General features: G+C 45.5%; 1 protein-coding gene across 2 annotated transcripts in view; it reads left to right on the plus strand.

Annotated features, from left to right (window-relative positions):
• The window catches only part of MBNL1 (muscleblind like splicing regulator 1), a 623,451-nt gene that overhangs the window by 17,256 nt on the left and 583,805 nt on the right, over positions 1-22,390 (plus strand). The gene's annotated exons all lie outside the window — the stretch shown is intronic.

The following is a 22,390-nucleotide window of genomic DNA, read 5'->3' on the forward strand; positions in this document are numbered from 1 at the left end:
GGCCCTTACTTACAGGCCGATTCTGTAAAAACACGGGAGAGTGGACGAACGCCTGCTCTCCCGGTGCGCACATCGGCCACTCGCCAGTGCGCGCGATACAGTATGCAAATGAGGTAGTGCGGTAGAATCGGGCAAAAGGAGGCGCTAAAGACACTAGCGCGTCCCTAGCGCCTCCTTTTAGCCCGGAGTGGCGGCTGTCAGCGGGTTTGACAGCCGACGCTCAATTTTGCCGGCGTCGGTTCTCGAGCCTGCTGACAGCCACGGGCTCGGAAACTGGACATCAGCAAAATTGAGCATCCGGTTTTCGGACCTCCGACTTAATATCGCCATGATATTAAGTTGTGCACTTTCCCAGTGCTGGAAGAAATTAGCGCCTACCTTTGGGTAGGCGCTAATTTCTGAAAGTAAAATGTGCGGCTTGGCTGCACATTTTACTTTCTGTATCCCGCGTGCATACCTAATAGGGCCCTCAACATGCATTTGCATGTTGAGGGCCCTATTAGGTGCCGCGGGTTGGACGCGCATTTTCCTCCCCTTACTGAATAAGGGGTAAGGGAAAACGCGCGTCCAAGAGCAGGTTAACAGTGCGCTCTGTCGGAGAGCACTGTACTGTATCGGCCTGTTAGCAAGTAAAATCACTTTGGAAACATTAGCTCCAAAATGACGCAGATTTTTGTACTTTGCTTGTGCAAAACTTAAAATGTCTCCTTATGTTTTGAAAAATGAAAATTATACCATTATAAACTCAACCAATTACAAATAATTTCTCAGTTTTTGCTAGAAATTGGATACAGTAATGCTTTACTGTCTGTGCAACACACAGTGCAATGTCGCTATTTTAATTTTGGTCACATAATGGCACACTGAGTAGGCTGAAAAGCTAATTACCTTCATCATCTCAAAAAGTTAGTCCCAAAGCTGCTAAAATGTATGGGTGTGCTCTAAATAGCAAAGTCAAAACAAAGTAATATGTTATTGTAAGCATGCAGGTTCTACAGTAAGATATTCTTAAATTTATTAACACAGCAATGCTTGAAATACAGCAAGGCACATTGAATATAGTGTAGTTCAATAATCTTTCTCATTTTCAAAGAGAATTTTGGCCTTTCATTTTAGTAATTATTTCTAAGGGTGGGAAGGGGGAAAATTTTGTTTCATTTTTCATTTTGTTTTGGGGGGGCTTTCTCTCCACAAATTTTATTTCATGTAATGTTTATTTTGTTGCTTTAATTTAAAAAATTAAAAAATGAATTAAACATTGAAAAAACCCCCCCAAAATGGAAACATTTAAAAAGGGGCATTCCAGAGCCTCCTGTGCCCACCTGGAAAATGCTGGAGCCAGGATCCTCTCTGGCTGCCACTTACCCGATCGGGGTAGGGGGCTGTAGAGGAAACCTAGGGCTTGGCTTAAGCTCTGGCCTTGTGTGGGTCCTAGGTCAAGGTCGCAGAAACCTACCACACCCTAGGCCTACACCAGGCTGAGGCTTCAGACTAGGCCCAGGCCGAAGTCTTGGTCTTGCTTAAGACTAGGGATGTGAATCGTTTTTCAACGATTAAAATTATCGTCCGATAATGTTTATATCGTCTTAAATCGTTATAGAACACGATACAATAGAAATTCTAACGATTTATCGTTAAAAATCGTTAAATCGTGTTAGTGCGCACTAACTCGGGTTAGTGCGCACTAACTGAAAATGATACAAATAAACACTTTCCAGGTCACTGAAGGTCAGTTAGGAATGAATATGTGTTCCTATTGGCTGGCTGCCCTCTTATCTATTGATGTTACCAAGGTTACCACTGAGGTGATGGTTGGGGGGATGGGAAATGGAACTGGAAACTAACGAACACCAACAGAAAATGAAACAAAGTGTTCACACTTCCCAGTTCAGTAAAGGTCACTTAGGAATGAATATGTATGTATGTATTCCTATTGGCTGGCTGTGGTCTTATCTATTGATGTTACCAAGGCTAACACTGAGGTAATGGTTGGGGGGATGTGAAATGGAAACAGTTGGAAGCTTGACAAAAAAAGTAATGTAATGATCAGCACTCACGTGACTAGAACTTGTTTGTTTATTATTTTTCTTAGCAGGCACCTGAAATGCTAGTGCATGTTGAATTTGCCAATCACTGTGCATTTTAGAAAGGTGGTCCTGGCTGGAACTGTACACAGTTCAAATATATGTAATTGATTGTTGGTAAGTGTATTTTTTAAGTAGCCACACTGGCACAGTATGTTTACTTTTCCTCCTACTTAACTCACTAGCTCAGCTTTGTAAGAAGGGCTTCTCTGCTTGTGTGTTGTTTTTGTTTGGTGTGAGGAGAGCAGAAACATCAGATCTTTATTCAATCTACTACAGTCATCTCTTACAGTGCCCTATCCCTATTAATACCAGGAGTGTTGTGATCTTCCTGCACACAGTGCCCTAACCCTGATACCAGTCTGAGACAGCTCCCTCCCTGCATTACTAGTGAGAGGCTGGCTTCACAGACAGGGGGGAGCTGCCTGACCCTCACTCCTGACTTCCCCCATGTCCCAGCTAGTGAATGGTGTGTGGGTGAGGGGGGGGGGAGGATGGTGAAGTCTGAGACAGCTCCCTCCCTGCATTACTAGTGAGAGGCTGGCTTCGCAGACAGGGGGGAGCTGCCTGACCCTCACTCCTGACTTCCCCCATGTCCCAGCTAGTGAATGGTGTGTGGGTGAGAGGGGGGGGGGAGGACGGTGAAGTCTGAGACAGCTCCCTCCCTGCATTACTAGTGAGAGGCTGGCTTCACAGACAGGGGGGAGCTGCCTGACCCTCACTCCTGACTTCCCCCATGTCCCAGCTAGTGAATGGTGTGTGGGTGAGGGGGGGGGGGAGGATGGTGAAGTCTGAGACAGCTCCCTCCCTGCATTACTAGTGAGAGGCTGGCTTCACAGACAGGGGGGAGCTGCCTGACCCTCACTCCTGACTTCCCCCATGTCCCAGCTAGTGAATGGTGTGTGGGTGAGGGGGGGGGGGGAGGATGGTGAAGTCTGAGACAGCTCCCTCCCTGCATTACTAGTGAGAGGCTGGCTTCACAGACAGGGGGGAGCTGCCTGACCCTCACTCCTGACTTCCCCCATGTCCCAGCTAGTGAATGGTGTGTGGGTGAGGGGGGGGGGGGAGGATGGTGAAGTCTGAGACAGCTCCCTCCCTGCATTACTAGTGAGAGGCTGGCTTCACAGACAGGGGGGAGCTGCCTGACCCTCACTCCTGACTTCCCCCATGTCCCAGCTAGTGAATGGTGTGTGGGTGAGGGGGGGGGGGGGGAGGATGGTGAAGTCTGAGACAGCTCCCTCCCTGCATTACTAGTGAGAGGCTGGCTTCGCAGACAGGGGGGAGCTGCCTGACCCTCACTCCTGACTTCCCCCATGTCCCAGCTAGTGAATGGTGTGTGGGTGAGGGGGGGGGGGAGGATGGTGAAGTCTGAGACAGCTCCCTCCCTGCATTACTAGTGAGAGGCTGGCTTCACAGACAGGGGGGAGCTGCCTGACCCTCACTCCTGACTTCCCCCATGTCCCAGCTAGTGAATGGTGTGTGGGTGAGGGGGGGGGGGGGAGGATGGTGAAGTCTGAGACAGCTCCCTCCCTGCATTACTAGTGAGAGGCTGGCTTCACAGACAGGGGGGAGCTGCCTGACCCTCACTCCTGACTTCCCCCATGTCCCAGCTAGTGAATGATGTGTGGGTGAGGGGGGGGGGGGGAGGATGGTGAAGTCTGAGACAGCTCCCTCCCTGAATTACTAGTGAGAGGCTGGCTTCACAGACAGGGGGAGCTGCCTGACCCTCACTCCTGACTTCCCCCATGTCCCAGCTAGTGAATGGTGTGTGGGTGAGGGGGGGGGGGGAGGATGGTGAAGTCTGAGACAGCTCCCTCCCTGCATTACTAGTGAGAGGCTGGCTTCACAGACAGGGGGGAGCTGCCTGACCCTCACTCAAGCAGAGAAGCCCTTCTTACAAAGCTGAGCTAGTGAGTTAAGTAGGAGGAAAAGTAAACATACTTGTGCCAGTGTGGCTACTTAAAAAATACACTTACCAACAATCAATTACATATATTTGAACTGTGTACAGTTCCAGCCAGGACCACCTTTCTAAAATGCACAGTGATTGGCAAATTCAACATGCACTAGCATTTCAGGTGCCTGCTAACAAAAATAATAAACAAAGAAGTTCTAGTCACGTGAGTGCTGATCATCACATGTCAAGCTTCCAACTGTTTCCATTTCACATCCCCCCAACCATTACCTCAGTGGTAACCTTGGTAACATCAATAGATAAGAGCACAGCCAGCCAATAGGAATACATATTCATTCCTAAGTGACCTTTACTGACCTGGGAAGTGTGAACACTTTGTTTCATTTTCTGTTGGTGTTCATGAGTTTCCAGTTCCATTTCCCATCCCCCCCAACCATCACCTCAGTGGAAACCTTGGTAACATCAATAGATAAGAGGGCTGCCAGCCAATAGGAACACATATTCATTCCTAACTGACCTTCAGTGACCTGGAAAGTGTCTATTTGTATCATTTTGAGTTAGTGCGCACTAACTCGAGTTAGTGCGCACTAATCGGAAAAAACGATTTTTAACGATTTTTCAATGAAATAATCGTGCCAAAGACGATTTTCTTCTCCTGCCACACGATTTCTATCGTTAAGACAATATGGAAAACGATTCACATCCCTACTTAAGACTAGGTTGCGATAGGTCACCGTGACCTCAGCATAGGCTCTATGCAAGACCCAAGCTTGGATGCCTGGACCCAATGCCTGGGTCTTGGCCTAGCTAGGGCCCGAAGCCAGGCCCAATGCTGGGGCCTCTGCACAGACCCAAGTCCAATGCCGGGGCCCAGCCCAGAGGCTGGGTCCTGATGCCTGGGCCTTGCCTAGGCCAGGGCTCAGACCCAGGTCCGATGCTTGGGCTTGGCCCAGAGGCAGTGTCCCAATGCCTGGGCCTCAGCCCAGACCTGGAGCCCAGGCCTTGGAGCTCCTCTTTGGTGTCTTCTTTCTTGGCTCTTCTTTGCCAAATGACATAATCCACTGGAGTCATTGCACCAGAATTAATGAACTTGCACCCAGGTAAACTCAGCATTGGGCCTGGGTCCACGCTGAGGCCCCGGTGTTGGGCCTGGCTTTGGGCCCTGGCCTAGGGGCATATGTGCACACAAGTTATAAAATAATCGCACATCTGTGTTTATACCGACATACATGCATCAATGTGTGCTTGCATGCTGGTTTGAATGTAACCATCTCTATATTTCAGTCCTTTTACACCAATGATTTGCTATCAATTTCTTATCAATGCTCTCTAGTTCTGTTCTACTAGGTGCCACAGGATTTGATTTCATAAAATAATTTAAGAAAGGAGTCTTTGAAATCACTCTATAACTCATCAGTGCTTTGCAAATTTTGTCTTGCACTCATTGTCTTAACAGCAACACTGTACATCAAGTAGGAAAACTCTGCACAAACAATACTTGCCTGCTTTTTTACATTGGAATTACTGTACTCTTTCTAGCATAAGTTGTCTTTGCAGCTCAGAACTCACTATGTAGAGAAAGCTAGCATTTGGAAGAGCAGAAGAATAGGGAAAGAGCCCATGACCTAAAATACACAATGCAAAAGAGGCCCACTACCAGCTGGATAAGCTTTGGGACAATTTACTTGTTGGACAATTTGGAGATCAAGGATTAAAGCACACATATATCATACCATGCCATTAGTCTGAAGTTGATAGTTCTTGGTTAAATGTTTTTTGTCTCCAAGAAGCCATGGGCTTGTTATTCAAAATAGCTGAATAAGTATGTTAGCCAGTGTAAAGGACAGACACCTCCGCTGTGCAGGTCCGACACTCCTTGTGATCCAGGTTACCTCTACATCTGGCCACTGGTCCCCCTTTTAATGTCCAGCAGCCTTTAAACTCTCAGGCCCTGTCCCGGGCCTCTACTGCCCTAGCTTGGCTTGTGCACACCTTCAAGTGAAGCTGGTAGTGAAGCCAACCGAGCTCTCAAAACAGCACAAGAATGCAGTTTATACAAATAGTCTGTATTGAAATATAATAGTTCTTTTTCTAATCCCCACAGTCAAACACATGGGTTCTCACAACATCTCCAGTTCTCAGGAACACAAAAATACTTGCTGGGCTTCTAAGCCCACCATAACCACCCTGCTTGGGAGATGCACAACTCTCCCCAGCTCCCCTCCGTTGTTCAGCAGTCAGCAGCCTTCCCAAACCAAACCAGCATACCACAAAAGGTTTTTCACTTAAAGACAAAAGCATTCTTTTATATTGCATTAGATAACCCATCCCCCAACTAGGTGACTTACTCTGTCTCCATGGCAGAATCCAAGGATTCCTCCATCAAGAAGTCTACTTCCATGTCCTGCTTCTCCTGTTGTGAGGAACTGGGCTTTACAGTCCACCACCACCACCATTCGGGCTCGTCCTCTTCCACTATGGCCATGAATTCATCTGTGTCTGATTCACTGCTTCATGATTCAGTCACTTATTCCATCTCTTCCCTGTCCCACGGGTCAAGTTGTGCCTCTGGAAACCTGGGAGTTGTAGTTCTCCTTGACCCCTTCAGTGCCCTCTGCTGTTTAACCGGGGTCTGGGTTACCTTTTTTCTTATTATAACTCCACTTTTTCTGCCTCTGGCCAGGTTGTGCTTCCTTACACCAGATAAGATTTACAAGGAATATTTACAAGGAATATTCAGCAGTATGGCTAATTGGAAACCACTGATTGCAGCTGGACAAGTCTTTTTCTGCTACAGAGCACTTCTGAATATAATGCATATATAGTAGAGATGTGAATCGGGGTTTTTTTCATCGGGCTGATCGTGGTTTTATCGGCTGCTCCTGAGCCGATAAACAAAAAACCCACCCTGACCCTTTAAAACTAATCCCTTTGCTTCCCCCACCCTCCCAACCCCCCAAAAAACATTTTACAGGTACCTGGTGGTCCAGTGGGGGTCCCGGGAGCGATCTCCCGCTCCCGGGTCGTCGGCTGCCACTAATCAAAATGGTGCCGATTGCCCTTTGCCCTTACCATGTGACAGGGTATCCGTGCCATCGGCCCCTGTCACATGGAGGGAGCACTGGATGGCCGGGACCCCCACTGGACCACCAGGTACCTGTAAAATGTTTTTGGGGGAGTCGGGAGGGTGGGGGAAGCCAAGGGATTAGTTTTAAAGGGTCTGGGTGGGTTTAGGGGTTATTTTTGTGTGCCGTTTTTCCCACCCTCCACCAAAACAATAAGAGAACCCCCATGATCAATATTGTAGGGTTTTCCTATCGTTTCGGGGGAGCCCCCGATTTCTGACGATTTTGAAAATATTGATGATATTTTCAATCGTCCGAAGCCCGATTCACATCCCTAATATATAGCAACAGTACATATAACACATATATAAGGAGGCCAATATTCAGTAGTGCTTTGTATAGCAGAAAAAAACTTTGTGAAGCATAGGAGTAAGGGGATATTAGCTTGTTCATTAGCTTGTGTTTATTGTGATGGGCATTATATTCCCCTGGTGAATACAAGAAGGCAGGGTGTAAGGAAAATCTGGGAAGAAGATCTAGTATGTAAAATAAATCAGGTGGGCTCCAACTCCCAGAAGGCACAGGGGAAACTTCCCAGGCTTTGCCCTATCGAGAGGACAATAAAGTCCAGACGTAGTGGAAGAAGGGAGAGAGCTTGTCTGGGGGGGCGGGGCAGGAACAGGAAGGAGCTCTACTAGAACTGGATGAAGAGACAAAGGAGATGGAGGTGGAAGTGCTGAGCAACCCTGAAGATGAGCTGGAGCCGTTGGACTTGGGAGACAAGTGGTGAAGGTTACCTCTAGAAGAGGACACACTCATGGAGACTGCAGATCAGAAGCTTTAAATGAACCTTTCTCTGGGGTGGATATAGTTATGGCTATAATGAAAGCGAAATCACAAACCCCAGCTGCAGATGATGCAGGAATTGGTAGTAGGGCCTGGTTCCCTACGAACCAAGCCCATAGAGCGCAGCCAAGCTTAGGCTGTGCAGGAAGCAACTGTTAACAGTAGGAATATGCATTCCTTTCAAATGAATGCCAAATCCATAAGCCCCTTTTGTTTAATTCGTGGACTCCGAAATAAGAATGGGCACTTTCAACAAATGGCATTCGTTTCATTTGTTTTCACTTGCATAGGATATAATGGTTCCATTGTTTTTGAATGGAACCTTTGTTTTATATGGAGCTTTCTGTGGCTGGTCATGTGGGAGTCTCCATAGCAACCTGCCCTTGCCTGTAACTCATGTGTGACCTCATAGCCTTGTCAGCATATGTTGGCAAGGAAACCAGAATGCCAACAAATTAGAATGATTTACAACAAAACGTATTCACCAAAAATAGTTTTTCTCCCCTTGGGAGCCAGTTGGGAGTGATAGGTGTAGGGGACTATTTGCAGTGACTCAGCTGGCTGTGCCATGCTGTCCAAGACAGAGTCCTTTTTTTCTCTGTTTGGGTGTGTAGTATACCAGATTTTTTTGCTTTTAGTGTCACTCTTTCTGAAGCAGGTAGGCAGATTTCTCTATGGATCCCTGTTGATTTGTCAGACTAATCTGTGACTACAAACTCAGAGCAGAACATTTCTGTCATCTGACTCTGTACTATGTATGTGCACTACTGTGCAGTGTGCAATAGTGTCAACTTTGTTCAGAGGAAAATACTTAGTACTGCATTATCTTTGTGGGTAGTTCACCCTTAAAGAGTGAACACTGACCGTCATAGTCAGTGGTATTGGTCACTGTCAGTACCACATACATTCACACTTCATTCCAAGTAATACAAATTAATACTTCACTCTTTAAAATCCCAGTAGGCAGGCACTATACCTGACAAAAAGAAGCCCCATCATGTCTGGTAAAGGTAGAGGCCATAGTAAGCCTGCAATTGGCAGAGGATTCTCTAAAACAATAGTAGTCTCACAACAAAGAGACCTTTTAAACCAAAAATGTCAGGAGAGGCAGGCACTTCAAGCCATAAGAAACTAACATTTGGAGGGAATGTTCCACCACCACCGTGTCTCTTCCAGTCCTTGTCATGTCTGAGAAGATGGAAAGGGCAAGCAGTAGCATTGGCAACAGGGTACCAATGTCAGCCACACCACCAGTGCCATTGGAGTTAGCAGGGGCAGCTCAAGGCAATCTGCTGCCTGAGGCAAAGGATGAAATGGTGCCCCCACGCCCAGGTACAGGTGAAATCATCGAGAGCTAGGGCAGGGGGAAGGCAATGGAGGGTGAACTTGCCCAAGGTCACAAAGAATGGCAATAGGATTTAAACCCTGGCTTCCCTTGTTTGAAGCCCACTGCTCTAACCACTCAGTTTTTAGGCCTGTTATTTTTTTGTTCTCGGTCTTCGGCTTCCACACTAGGGGGCACCAGAGAAATGTTTAATGGGATGGGGGTCTAGAAATAGGACTCCTCCATTCCCTATTGCCTGCCTCCCACCCTTCTCCAGGATCTGCCCCCTGGGGGTGTAAGAAGTTTGTAGAGTTTGTGAGTGTGACACAATCTCTCTTAGGGCTGATACAAAGGTATTAGGTGCCCTAGACAAACTTTACAGCCTTTCATTCCCCCTTCCCTTCCCTCCCCACATAATTCAAACATGCATTATTTTCCATTTTAAAATGTATTAACTTCCCTAACCTAAAAAGGCAGATTGCATATGGAAAAGAGACATTCAAAGTACAATCTTCTGAAGTAAAAATATCTCTTACAACAACATTTATATTATATAGTCATACACTGCAAAAAAATACACTTTCAATAATAATAGTTTAATAGTCTTAATAAACTACCTTTCTCATAATAATCAAGGCTGTTTACTGGATACCATATGGTACCTCTGTAACCCATCATTATTTGTTGATTATAGCTATGAATGTTACTTTTGTAAACTGTTGTGATCTTTACATGTAACGACGGTATATTAAATGTCTAAATAAATACATATATATATATATTAAGCCTATAGTAAAGTGTACTGGGTGTAGACTTGGACCACAGAAAGCCAGGAAAAAACTGAACTACAATTCCAATATAGTAAGCCTTCCATATCATAATTGCCAGAACTCAACCTATGAAAAAGCCATACTGAAAATATTACATTAGGCCTTAAACACCAATACATCTCCTATTAGGAAAACAGATTAAAGCCAGGTTGTTGTAAATCCCTACACAGAAACTACATGCTAGCAGAATACCTAAAGCCTCAGTCACACAAACAGAACAAAGACAGTCTCTCACCAAATGCAGAATAAAGAGATCATAAAATGTAAATTGAAACGTGTGGACAAAAACTGAACTGGAAATCACAAGAAGCTGAACTCTGTAAGCAATGCAAACACAATCAAGAAATATACATTAAACAAACCATTAAAAAGAATGTCAAATCTGCTGATAAATTCAGCCAATTAAAAACACATAAAAATGTTTAAAATATTACCAAACACTAATAAAATATTTCAAAACAGCAGATACATCACATCCAATAATTAAAACTGACAAGAATAAAAAAAAAACCAACTCCCACTCTCCATACCTGAGAGCTTTAGATTTCCAGTCCTCCTGAGATTGTCATAGATAAGAGGAGGGTGCACAAACTTTAACCTCTCTCACACTCATATATACAGGTACTCTCACACATGCACACACATGTGCTCAGGCACTCTCCCTCATAGACTCTCACATACATATATACACACACAAAAACCCTCTCATATATGTACATACACACACACACACACATACACACTCTCATACATACACACACCCCCACCAACCTCTCATATATTCACCTATACATACAACCCCACTCCCTCCAACTTCTCATACACACACACACACACATACGCACACACATTCATCCCCAGATACCCTCTCTTACAGACACATACCCTCTCATAAAGACATCCACTCATACCCACCCTCCCTCTCATACACACTAACAAAGTCACTCTCACAGAGCAAGTCTCTTTCACATACACATTTTGGACCTTTTCTCTGCTGCACAGCACGGCCTCTTCTGCCACTGACTGTGGGGAAAACACCGGTGGCACCTCAGACCCTTTCCTGCTACTGGCTGTGGGGGGAAACGCTGGCCACTATCCTTTTACTTTGCCTTCTCAGGCCCCCAAACTCCTTCACCCTCCACTATTTCTCCTCTTACCTCCTCTTACCCACTAGGCTCAACCCCTTCTACTACTCCTCACACAGGCTCCATCTGTCCCTCTCGCTCACACTCACAGGCTCCCTCTCTCTCTCTCGTGCACAATCGTACCCCTGCATACAGGCTTCCTCTCTCTCGCTCTCTCACTCTCTCGCACACCCCTCCCCTCACACAAGCTCCATTTCTCTCTCATGCATACACCCTCACACAGGCTACCTATCTTTCTCTTTCATACACACACCCCTGCACATTGGCTCCCTCTCTCTCTCTCTCTCTCTCTCACACACACACACATCCTGTCACCCAGGCTCCCTTTCTCTCTCATGCATACACCCTCACACAGGATACCTCTCTCTCTCTCTCTCTCTCTCTCTCTCTCTCACAAATACACAAACACACACACACACAGAGATATCCCTTCACACAGGCTCCTTCTCTCACAAACACCCTCATATTCACACACTCCCTTTCTCAAGCACACCAGTTCCCAATCTCTCAAACACATACTCATTCCTTCACAATCTCCTCACAAAGACTCCCTCTCTCTGGCACAAACACACACACACACACACACACACACACACACACATACACCCTCATTAATGCTCTCCCATATACACACACACCCTCATTCATGCTCTCCCATACACATTTGCACACACTGGTTTGCAGTCTTAAACACATACCGCTACACACAGCCTCTCAGTCTCTCATACAACCACTACACACAGAATCACCGGGGCCTGCTCTGCTGGCGGCATGTCAGGACTTGCACCTCCGTCTTCACTGCAATGTGACATGCCGGGACCTCCTTCCTCTTTGCCACCGCGAGGGCCTCCTTATTCTTCACCATGACGTGGCACGTTGGGATCTCCTTCCCCTTTGCAACGAACGGAATTGGATCCACTCATGGAAGGGTGGTGTCTGCTCCTAATTTTGCAGAAAAACTGGAATATCTGTGCAGGGGGTGAATTCTGCGCGCCACAGTAGTGCAGAATCCCCCCAGGACTAAGAGTTTGCCTGAATGAAGGTTAAGGCGGCTGTGGCAGGAAGGTTTCAGGGGGCAATTTTGCTGCCTCAAAATCTTTCCACCTGAATCGGCCACCTCACCTTGCCTCATTATAGAACCGCCACTTGGAGGTAGATGTGCAAGTCCTGAAAACACCAGCAGCACAATCCTTTAGTGTTGAAGAGGCAGCAAAAGCAGTCTTGTCAAAAGCTGCTTCTCTCAATCAGAATCTCCATTTAAAGGATTTCCAGAAATGGAGATGGGACAGCTGTTAGATTAAGATCCTAATTTGGGGGGATTGGTTAGCAGTGTCATAGCCTCCAGTGATGGAGGAGACAGAGGCTGGAGTTGATTTTGGTGAGGTGCATGGAGTGGCAGTTACTAACCTTAAACAGAAACATGGCGTAATCTGCACGGAGCAGCATTTACTGCTGTGGGAAGCTTGCTGGGCAGACTGGATGGACCATTTGGTCTTTTTCAGCCATCATTACTATGTTACCATGACAGCAGGTGACAGTGCAGGAACAGATGAGTGATGCCCCTGTTACTCAGGGTCCACCTGCCTCCACTTCTTCTATAGCACCAGCATCAACCACTCCCAAGGATGCAAAAGAAAGAATTACAAATAAACAGTGATAAGTCCTACGTATCCACAATCGCACAGTGAATATCAGGCCTTTCATTTTTAATAACATCTTTTGGAGTGAATTGGTTTTTTGTGTGCTTGGTCTGAGGTGCAGAGGAGCCCAAGAGAGAATAAAACCCAAAGTGTTACATTCTGTGTGTCTTGAACTAATAGTGGGCCCCTGGGCCATGGCGAGGGAAGACTCCGCCCACAGGGAGGAGCCCTGTGGGCCTTTACCACAACAGGCAAGGTCTCAGCAGTGATGGACAAAAGAGGAAACAACTTTATTATACAGCCAATGGTGGTCCGAGGAGCAGATCATTAGAGTCAGTCCTGGGAGAATGACCTGCAGCTGGTCGGTCTGAGTAGTAATCCTCAGCATGGAGTAGTCCAGTGAATACCTTCCCTAGGCGTAGCTTGTGCTAGCAACTCCGGTAGTGGTCCGCAGCACGGGGTAGGCTGGAAGCCAATGGGTAGTTGCACAAGACTGGAGGGATCCGGTAGTGGCCCGCAAGCGGGGTAACCCGAGGATCCATACCACAAAGGTAGAAGAGCAGGAACTGTACTCACACTGGTACTGAAGTAGATGGAGGATCAGGCACCAAGGAGGTTTGAACAAGCACAGCAAGGGTCATCCAAGGATGATGCAGGAACTCACTGGAACAGAGAAACAGAAAGCAATGGCTCTCTGAGGAGCAGATAGCCCTGAGTGCGGCAAGACCCCCGAGAAGCGGGTACCTAGGTCACTCAGTAGGATAGCGAGATGGAGTCCCAGTGTGGCAGAATATAGCAGGACAGGAATCCTTGCTATCTCGTATTGCAAGAGGTCAACTGAGCTTAAGTATGGTAAGTGGATGACGTCATGCGGTGGGGACGCCCCTGAGGTTCCCGCCATGACGCGTTTAAGAAGGGGGCAGGCGCACGCGTGCCTTAGGTAACCCCGGAAGTAAGATGGCTGCCGGAAGTGCACGCCATGAGGGTCGGTGTGTGGAAGCGGAGGCCGCCATTCTCCCCAGACTCGGAACTGCATAGAGAAAGGAGGTGAGCAGCAAAGGTCGCAGCCGCCTACGACCAACGGGCGCAACACAAAGGGCCTGGAGAAGCAAGTCTTTTCTTCCCTGTGTGGGAACACCAGGAGATCATGGGTTCTTGCGTGGTCTGTGATCCTCCCTGTGTGCCCCTGTGCCCAGGAGCTACACATAGGTATATTACTTGATAATAAACTTGTACTAAGTATACAATCTAGCAGAAAAAAGGACATATGTTGACTTGCAAATGGTTTTCCTTGATTTGAAATAATATAAGGCCCTCACTCATATTTGGAATATGGGTTTCCATTTTGGGACACGCATTCTCAAAATGGATATTGAAATGCTAGAGAACTCACAAAATGGGATTTAATTAAATGATATAAATATATCATTGGATCCCACAGGGATATTGCCATAGATTTTGATTAGATTAACATCAGAATTAAGCAGAGGCGGTGTTGTACATGACCTTTAAGACCACAAACTGTAAGTCTTTTCTTCCAAAACATCACTTCAATCCTATTTTTTTAAATTATACTACTATGACTGTAAAGACCGCCTTTCCTAAGATATGTTTATTGTTTTTGTTACCTTTATTCAGTCTGACCCTAGTCCTAACAGACACACTTAATGAAAACAGGGAATTAGTCAATAGAAAATCAACAAAGTGGTTGGGTAGTAATATAACTTTATATGGCTGACAAATGAAAACAGATTGTCAAGAAGATTGTGTTGTGAATCATTTATGTACTTGAATAATATAATCCCCTTGAATGAAATTTTAAACAACAGTTCTCTAATGGAAACTGTTTCAACCTTTCCAGTGTAACCTAAAATGAAAACAGCCCTATGGTAGACATCAGCTTAGTGGCACAGCTACATACCTTCCAGCTCAGTGTTGTTTGTGCATTACACTGGGCTTGTGTCAGACTGCAAGCAAAAAGGGGCCCTGTATCCTAAGCATTTTTCCCATAGACACAAAATGGGAGAAAAAGTTAGTAAAGAACTCCCAAAGCCTCATCATAGTATTGTGTAAAAAACAATACAGGACTGTATAATGCCCCCATTAACCAATCATTTACGTATGTAATTTTCCAGCCCTGAAATGATTGTGATATGCTGCTTGACATGATGCAGACTTTTTTTTATTATGCATAATATATTTTTTTAAGTTAAAGCTTTTACATCTTGATTCATTTTTGCAGTAAATGTACTCAATTCTTACATCAAAATGCATTCTTACAAATCTGCTAAAATCAAAGGGCATTAACCTGTCTTTGTCACTTTTCCAAATCCTGTCTAAATCATTGTAGGTAACTAGAAAATCTAACTTGTGATTGGTTATGCTTCTAATTTTAATTCTAGGAGCAAAAGCGGTCATATTGCTACTAATGTTCAATGCAAGATCATAAGTAGTTACCACACACCAAATAGATTCTGAAACATTTAACATCCCCATCTGCTATTCTGTTCTAATTCAATCAATAGGAAAACATAAAACAACTTAGAAATAATACATGGCATCTACTGTATCATCAGACTAGCAGATTATGAGATTTCATCACCCTGTTTGAGCCCAGGCACTATATGATTTTCTATTGGGAAAAACAGATTAGGGTAATGGAAGAACACTCTAAATCCTGAGGACTGAACAGCAACTCATGGGCATAAAATAGTGAAGGATTTTTCTGTGTATAATGCTATAGTGTAGGCATGCGTTATGTGCCAGTCTCTTGTGGAAGAGTACAGTGTCCCATCTGCTACTGTTTTCATATTTTATGCAAGGGAGGAGGGGTGAAAAGAATTTGGTTAACTAAACCTATGTACCATTTAATCTTTGTTAAATTAGAAGACGTGCTTGGAAGAATGGAAGAATATAGCAGGCAGGTCTTCGCCTGATCAGCCTATTAAGTTCTGTCATCCTCATTCCTAGGAGAAGAGATATCATAGTAACTATTACAAAATATGATGAAAATATTTTTAAATATTAACATATTGAAGCGCTACCAATAACAACATATTTCACTCTGTTTCCACTTTTTTTCTTTTTTTTTTTCTAATGGCGCTATCATGAATGTTTGGCAAGGGATATGGTATAAATAATACAAGATGTTTATAGCTCAGAGAATAACAGCTTTCCAAATGCTCTAGTTTACTGAGAAAAATAAGTATTCTAATGGTGCTAAAAATTAAACAAATTTACCAACAATTTTTTCTAAATAGATTTCAGCATGTATTGATAAAAAACATAACTTTAATAATAAAAACTATTAACATGAATCTAGAATGAGTGCATATACAAAAGAACTCTAGGGGTGAAATTATATTACAATGCTTTTTTTTTTATTAGTTTAATGATATATTTTATCAATAATCATACCAGCTTACTTTGACATTTTGGAAGTATGCAGATATTAATTACGGGAGCAAATCTCCTTGTGGTCAGCAGCTAAGATGCCATAAACCAGCCTAAATTTTTTTTCCCAATGTGAGAAAAAATGTCATAGGCTATGTGCAGATATTTGGCTATTTCCATGTCTCAGGTATTTTGTAGAATTGAGGTAAGCAGGCTGGGGCTGAGGCTGCCACAAAGACAGCATTCATAGCCCTTGGGGGAAGGGAATTCCTGTTTATTGCTCAATGGCGACACTGAGTGGCCAGACTTGGATCTTCACTGTATGGCTCTTGGTCAAGGATTATCACTGCAATGTCTAAACTAAGGGCTGGATTCATCATTCTTTGCAGAATGATGAATCCAGCAAAAAAAAAAAGGCGAGGGGGCAGGCCTGCGAAAGATCATAGCCATTTGCACCAAGGCGGTGTGACTTCGCCAGCCGCAGTGCGGCCGGCTGCAGGCTTTCGTGCAAATAGTGCCACCATGAAAGGTGGTGCTATTCGCCGCGTTACTGCCAGCGATAATGTTCCTCACATTATCGCTGGCAGCGGTGCCGCAGCCGACTCCTCCCCCTCCCTGCCCTGACTCCTTCACTCCTCACCCTGACTTCTCCCTTCCAGCTAATTAACATCCTATCACATGCGATAAACATTTAGAAAATAACCCCCTAAGGGAGCTGAGAGGGGGTGTAATATAGAGGAAAAGCTTAGGTAATTGTGAATGAAGGCTCAAAGTACAGTGGCCTACCCCCCTATACACATTCAAAATAAAGGAGGCCGGTTCTAATTCAACTGGAAGACCAAAGGAGCAAGAAGGATTATTAAATTTAAAAAGTAACATGTAGATTTTAAAACGAGCATATCTTGCCATGCACAATTTTATAAAGTATGTGCGTAAGTTATAAAATAACCTTCACGTTTGTATGTCTGCAGCTTTACACACACATATGTGGGGGAGAGAGAGAGAGAAAGAGAGACAGAGAGTCTATAAGGCTCAGCTTGATACTCTATGGGGCAGATTTTCAAAGGGTTACGTGCGTAACATATGCACGTAACCCCTGAAAAGCTGCCCCAAGCTGCCCCTGCGTGCGCTGAGCCTATCTTGCATAGGCTCGGCGGCGCGCTCAAGCCCCGGGACGCACGTATGTCCCAGGACTTCGAAAAAGGGGGCGTTCTGGGGGCGGGGCTGTGGGTGGGGCGCCGGCCCGGGGGCGTTCCGGGGGCAGGACCAAGGCCTCTGGAACAGCCGCCGTGCCGGGGGATGGCGAGCCAGCAGCCAACCGGCACGCACAAGTTATGCCTGCCCGGAGGCATGCGTAACTTTCCCGATAAAGGTAAAGAGGGGGTTTTAGATAGTGCAGGAGGGCGGGTTAGATAGGGGAAGGGAGGGAAAGGTGCGGGGGGGCAGAAGGAAAGTTCCCTCCAAGGCCGTTCCGATTTTGGAGCGGCCTCGTAGGGAATGTAGGAAGGCTGTGCGGCTCGGCGTGCGCAAATTGCACAATTGTGCACCCCCTTGCTCGCGCCGACCCTGATTTTATAACATGCGCGCTGCAGCGTGCGCATGTTATAAAATCGGGTGTAGATTTATTTGCGCTGGGTTGCGCGAACAAATCTATGCCCGCGTGCAGGTTTAAAGATCTGCCCCTATATATGGACCATTGTAAGGGGGCATTTGATTCAGGGTGAGTTTTTGGGAAGTGGGTTGTGGGATGTTGTTACAGACACATTCAGAGGTATTCGTTGTGAAATTGACATATTTATTTATTTATTTATTCATTCATTTATTTATTTATTTAGAGACATTTATATACCGGTATTAGTATTATTAGTATTTATTTAGAGACTTTTATATACCGGTATTAGAAAATGGCCCGCGCCATTTTCTAAGATGGCGCCAGCCGTCCATTGCTTTTATATACCAGTATTAGTATTATTAGTATTTATTTAGAGACTTTTATATACCGGCATTAGAAAATGGCCCGTGCCATTTTCTAAGATGGCGCCAGCTGTCCATTGCTCCTACCATGTGACAGGAGCCAACCAATGGCACAGTAAACAAAATGGCACCGGTGGCCCTTTGCCCTTACCATGTGACAGGGGCTACCGGTGCCATTTTGTTTACTGGCAGCCGACGGCCCAAGAGACGGCACTTATTTATTTTATTTAAAATTATGTATTTACCATTGTTTCCAAAGATGAAGGCACTGGCAATTTACAATATTAAAACATGCATAAAAAGAAGAATATACATAGTACATATCATAAACATGCCCCAAACTGCACAGACTGTGTTTGCAAAAGACATAGCATGAAACTCAGCATATATACTGAAATCTAAACTTCAAATGCTTTTTTAAGCAGCCATGTTTTGTGTACTTTTTAAAAATACTTTGTTGTCAGTTGTGTTTCACAGTTGTTTAGGCACAGTGTTACAAATTATAGGGCCAGCAACCGAGAAAGTGTGATCTCTCCCTTCCCCCAAATGGGCTTGATGTTATGTGGGTACTGTTAAAAGACCCTTATTTGCTGATCTTAGGATTTGTTGCACGAAGTATAGATGAACTGCTGTTCCCATCCAGTATAGGTTACCTCCCATAATTATCTTATGTAGAATCACTAGGATTTTACAGTGTATCCTGAACTGAATCAGTAAGCAGTGAAAAGCAGAAAGCACTGGAGCAATATAGTCGTATCTTGTATGAATAGTGAGGACATGTGCGGCAGAGTTTTTTAATAGATAGAGTGCTCAAGGATGGTAACTTTTAAACTGGCGCACATTCATGTGTGCACATTCATTGGCCTGAGCCCAGAGACGCTTTCTTTTATAGTATACGCACGATATAAAATAGCCTGGACACGTGTACATGTGTGTTCTATTTTTAAATGGATGTGCACATGTCTGTGGAAATCCTGTATCTACCACTAAGTGGAGAAATTAAGAACATAAGAACATGCCATACTAGGTCGACCAAGGGTCCATGAAGCCCAGCATCCTGTTTCCAACAGTGGCCAATCCAGGCCATAAGAACCTGGCAAGTACCCAAAAACTATGTGGCGGATTTTTAAAACGGTTACATGCATAATCCTTTAAAACCCCTCCTGCGCGCGCCGAGCCTATTTTGCATAGGCTCGGCGAAGCGCACAAGCCCTGGGACACGCGTATGTCCCGGGGCATGAAAAAATGGGCAGGGCGGGTGGGGCGGAGGCGTGGCCAGCGGCCTCACCACTGCTGCTGGGCCCGGGGATCGGGTGCCGGCACTCGGCCGGCGCGCACAACCTATGCCTGTCCAGAGGCAGGTGTAAATACTAAAACAAAGGTAGGGGGGGATTTAGATAGGGCTAGGAGGCTGGTTAGATAGGGGAAGAGAGGGGAAGGTGTGGGGGGGTTGGAAGGAAAATTCCCCGATTTCGGAGCGGCCTCGAATGGAACGGGGAAAGCCATCAGGGCTCCCCTAGGACTCGGCACGCGCAAGGTGCACAAGTGTGTATTCCCTTGCGAACGCCGACCCCGGATTTTATAACATATACGCGGCTGCGGGCGCATGTTATAAAATCGGGCGTAGATTTGTGCACGCCGGGTTGCGCGCACAAATCTACGCCCGCGCGTAAATCTTAAAATCTGGCCCAAAGTCTATTCCATGTTACCGTTGCTAGTAATAGCAGTGGCTATTTTCTAAGTCATCTTAATTAATAGCAGGTAATGGACTTCTCCTCCAAGAACTTATCCAATCCTTTTTTAAACACAGCTACACTAACTGCACTAACCACATCCTCTGGCAACAAATTCCAGTTTAATTGTGCATTGAGTGAAAAAGAACTTTCTCCGATTAGTTTTAAATGTGCCACATGCTAACTTCATGGAGTGCCTCCTAGTCTTTCTATTATCTGAAAGAGTAAATAACCGATTCACATCTACCTGTTCTAGACCTCTCATGATTTTAAACACATCTATCATATCCCCCCTCAGCCGTCTCTTTTCCAAGCTGGAAAAGACCTAACCTATTTAGTCTTTCCTCATAGGGGAGCTATTCCATTTCCCTTACCATTTTGGTCGTCCTTCTCTGTACCTTCTCCATCGCAACTTTATCTTTTTTGAGATGCGGCGAGCAGAATTTTACAAGGGACGGGGCTGACATCATTCGCCAGTTTCCAAGTTCATGCACAGTTCGCCCAGCAAAGGGATAGGACTTCCAAATCCCCTTAGTTTAATAGCTTCCCTCCCCCCCCCTGTTAGCCCTGACCCTTAAAACCCTGCTGACTTTCCCAAATTTTTTTAACACTTACGCATCATCCATAGCAGAAGTGAAGTTACGCGCCAGGGGACCCCGGCGTGCACCTGCGCACTTAAGGGTTTATGCGCTCATCTCTTGCCCAACATGCCCATGCCCTGCGCAGCCCACACCCACACCACACCACACCCCTTTTTCTTAACATTTTATTTGTGCACAAAGAGGGAGATGCACGCATACACGGGTAGCTTAAAAAACCCGCTCTGCACACACCGGCCCAACTTGGGCGCGTATCTCCGGGTTTGGCACATGTCAGGATTTTAAAATTTACCTATAAGTGTGGTTCCAGGTAGCCCTATGAGAAATGAGTTGCAATAGTCTATATTTGTGAAAATAAGCATCTGAAGAACTGTTTGGGGGTTTTAGTTTCTTTAGTATGCGCACCTTGAATAGCCATTTTTAATGTGTCCTTTCATTATTAATGGGCTGTTGGGGTTTACCCCTAAGACATGAACTTGTGAAGTGACAGTCATTTTTTGTCCCAGAAAATCGAATATGGGGGGTGTTAGAGTAGGGCTAGGGGGAAGGGGCTAGGGGGAAGGGGGTGGGAAGGTCAGGTTAGGGGGAAGGGAAGCTCCCTTCCAGGCCGCTCCGATTTTGGAATGGCCTGGGAGGGAATGGGGGAAAGCAGCATGGCTCAGCGCGCACAAGGTGCACAATCGTGCACCCCCTTGTGCGCATTGACCCCTGATTTTATAACTTGCGCATGCCTGTGCGCGCAGTTTATAAAATTAGGTGTACATGTGCACGCGCCGGGTAGCGCGCGCACATGTATGCCACGCGTGCTGCTTTTAAAATCTACTCCTGAATGTTATCCGCATAAATATGAAAGTTGAGACCCAGAGTCCAATAACATGCACAATGAAGATATATACATGTTGAAAATTAGTGCTGATAGTGTGGATCTTTGAGGTACATCAGTGTTGTTTATTATCCAAGGCAAGGCAGAGAGGGGTTTGAAGTGGCCTATATATAGGCCTCTGCGGCTGACGTCAGGTTGGGGGCCGGCCGAGGTTTCTCGCCGTGGCCCCTTTAAATTCCGGGCTTCTGCACGTACGCGCGCCTAAGGGGTAGAGTCCCCAGCAACGTTCGGCGGCGCCTCCCTCATGGGGAGAATGCCGCAGGAAGGTCCCGCCGCGGGTTGGCTTGGCATGGGGAAGTCGGTGGGGAGTCTCTGAGTCCACGGGTAAGAGAGGGGGGACCTGGTTGCGGCTGTCCGCGGCCAGGTTTCCCAATACCTGCTGAAACCCGCTGAAATCTACAAGTGGGAGTGATGTGAAGAATGATTGAGTGGAGAAAGAAAGAAACTGTATCAGGTACCTATACTTAAGAGCCTAGGACCCCGATGGCTTTTCCTCCTCCCCGCCAATTGGACCCTGACTTCCCAGGTGCTAACCTCTGCAGAGAAGCTGTGAGAAGAGTGAAAGGTCCAGGAGAGTGAGTGTGGCTCTGGGACTGGGTGACCCAAGAGGGGATTATACAAGTATACAAAGTCTACACTGTCAGGGAAGAGGATGTACAACAATAACATCACATTTAAAAAATATAAATATTAAAAATAACCACTAAATTAAAACAAAGGTCAAATGAGCCAGTTCTCAAAAATGCTAAATCCTATCCTCTATTATAGGAATCGCTATGTTTCAGCAAATTGGCTTGCGTCAAGGCTACACATTTTCTAAAAATATGTGAATTCAGCCATGCAGCCTCCATTACTTCCTATGAAAATGCTTTTAACTATCTTAAAACTTTTTATACTTGTACAAAATAGTAAGTGGCAAGAAACCTCCTTAAATTATTGTATCACACCTAGAGCTGTTC

This window comes from Rhinatrema bivittatum, chromosome 9, assembly GCF_901001135.1.
Source record: "Rhinatrema bivittatum chromosome 9, aRhiBiv1.1, whole genome shotgun sequence".
NCBI classification, from domain to species: Eukaryota; Metazoa; Chordata; class Amphibia; order Gymnophiona; family Rhinatrematidae; genus Rhinatrema; species Rhinatrema bivittatum.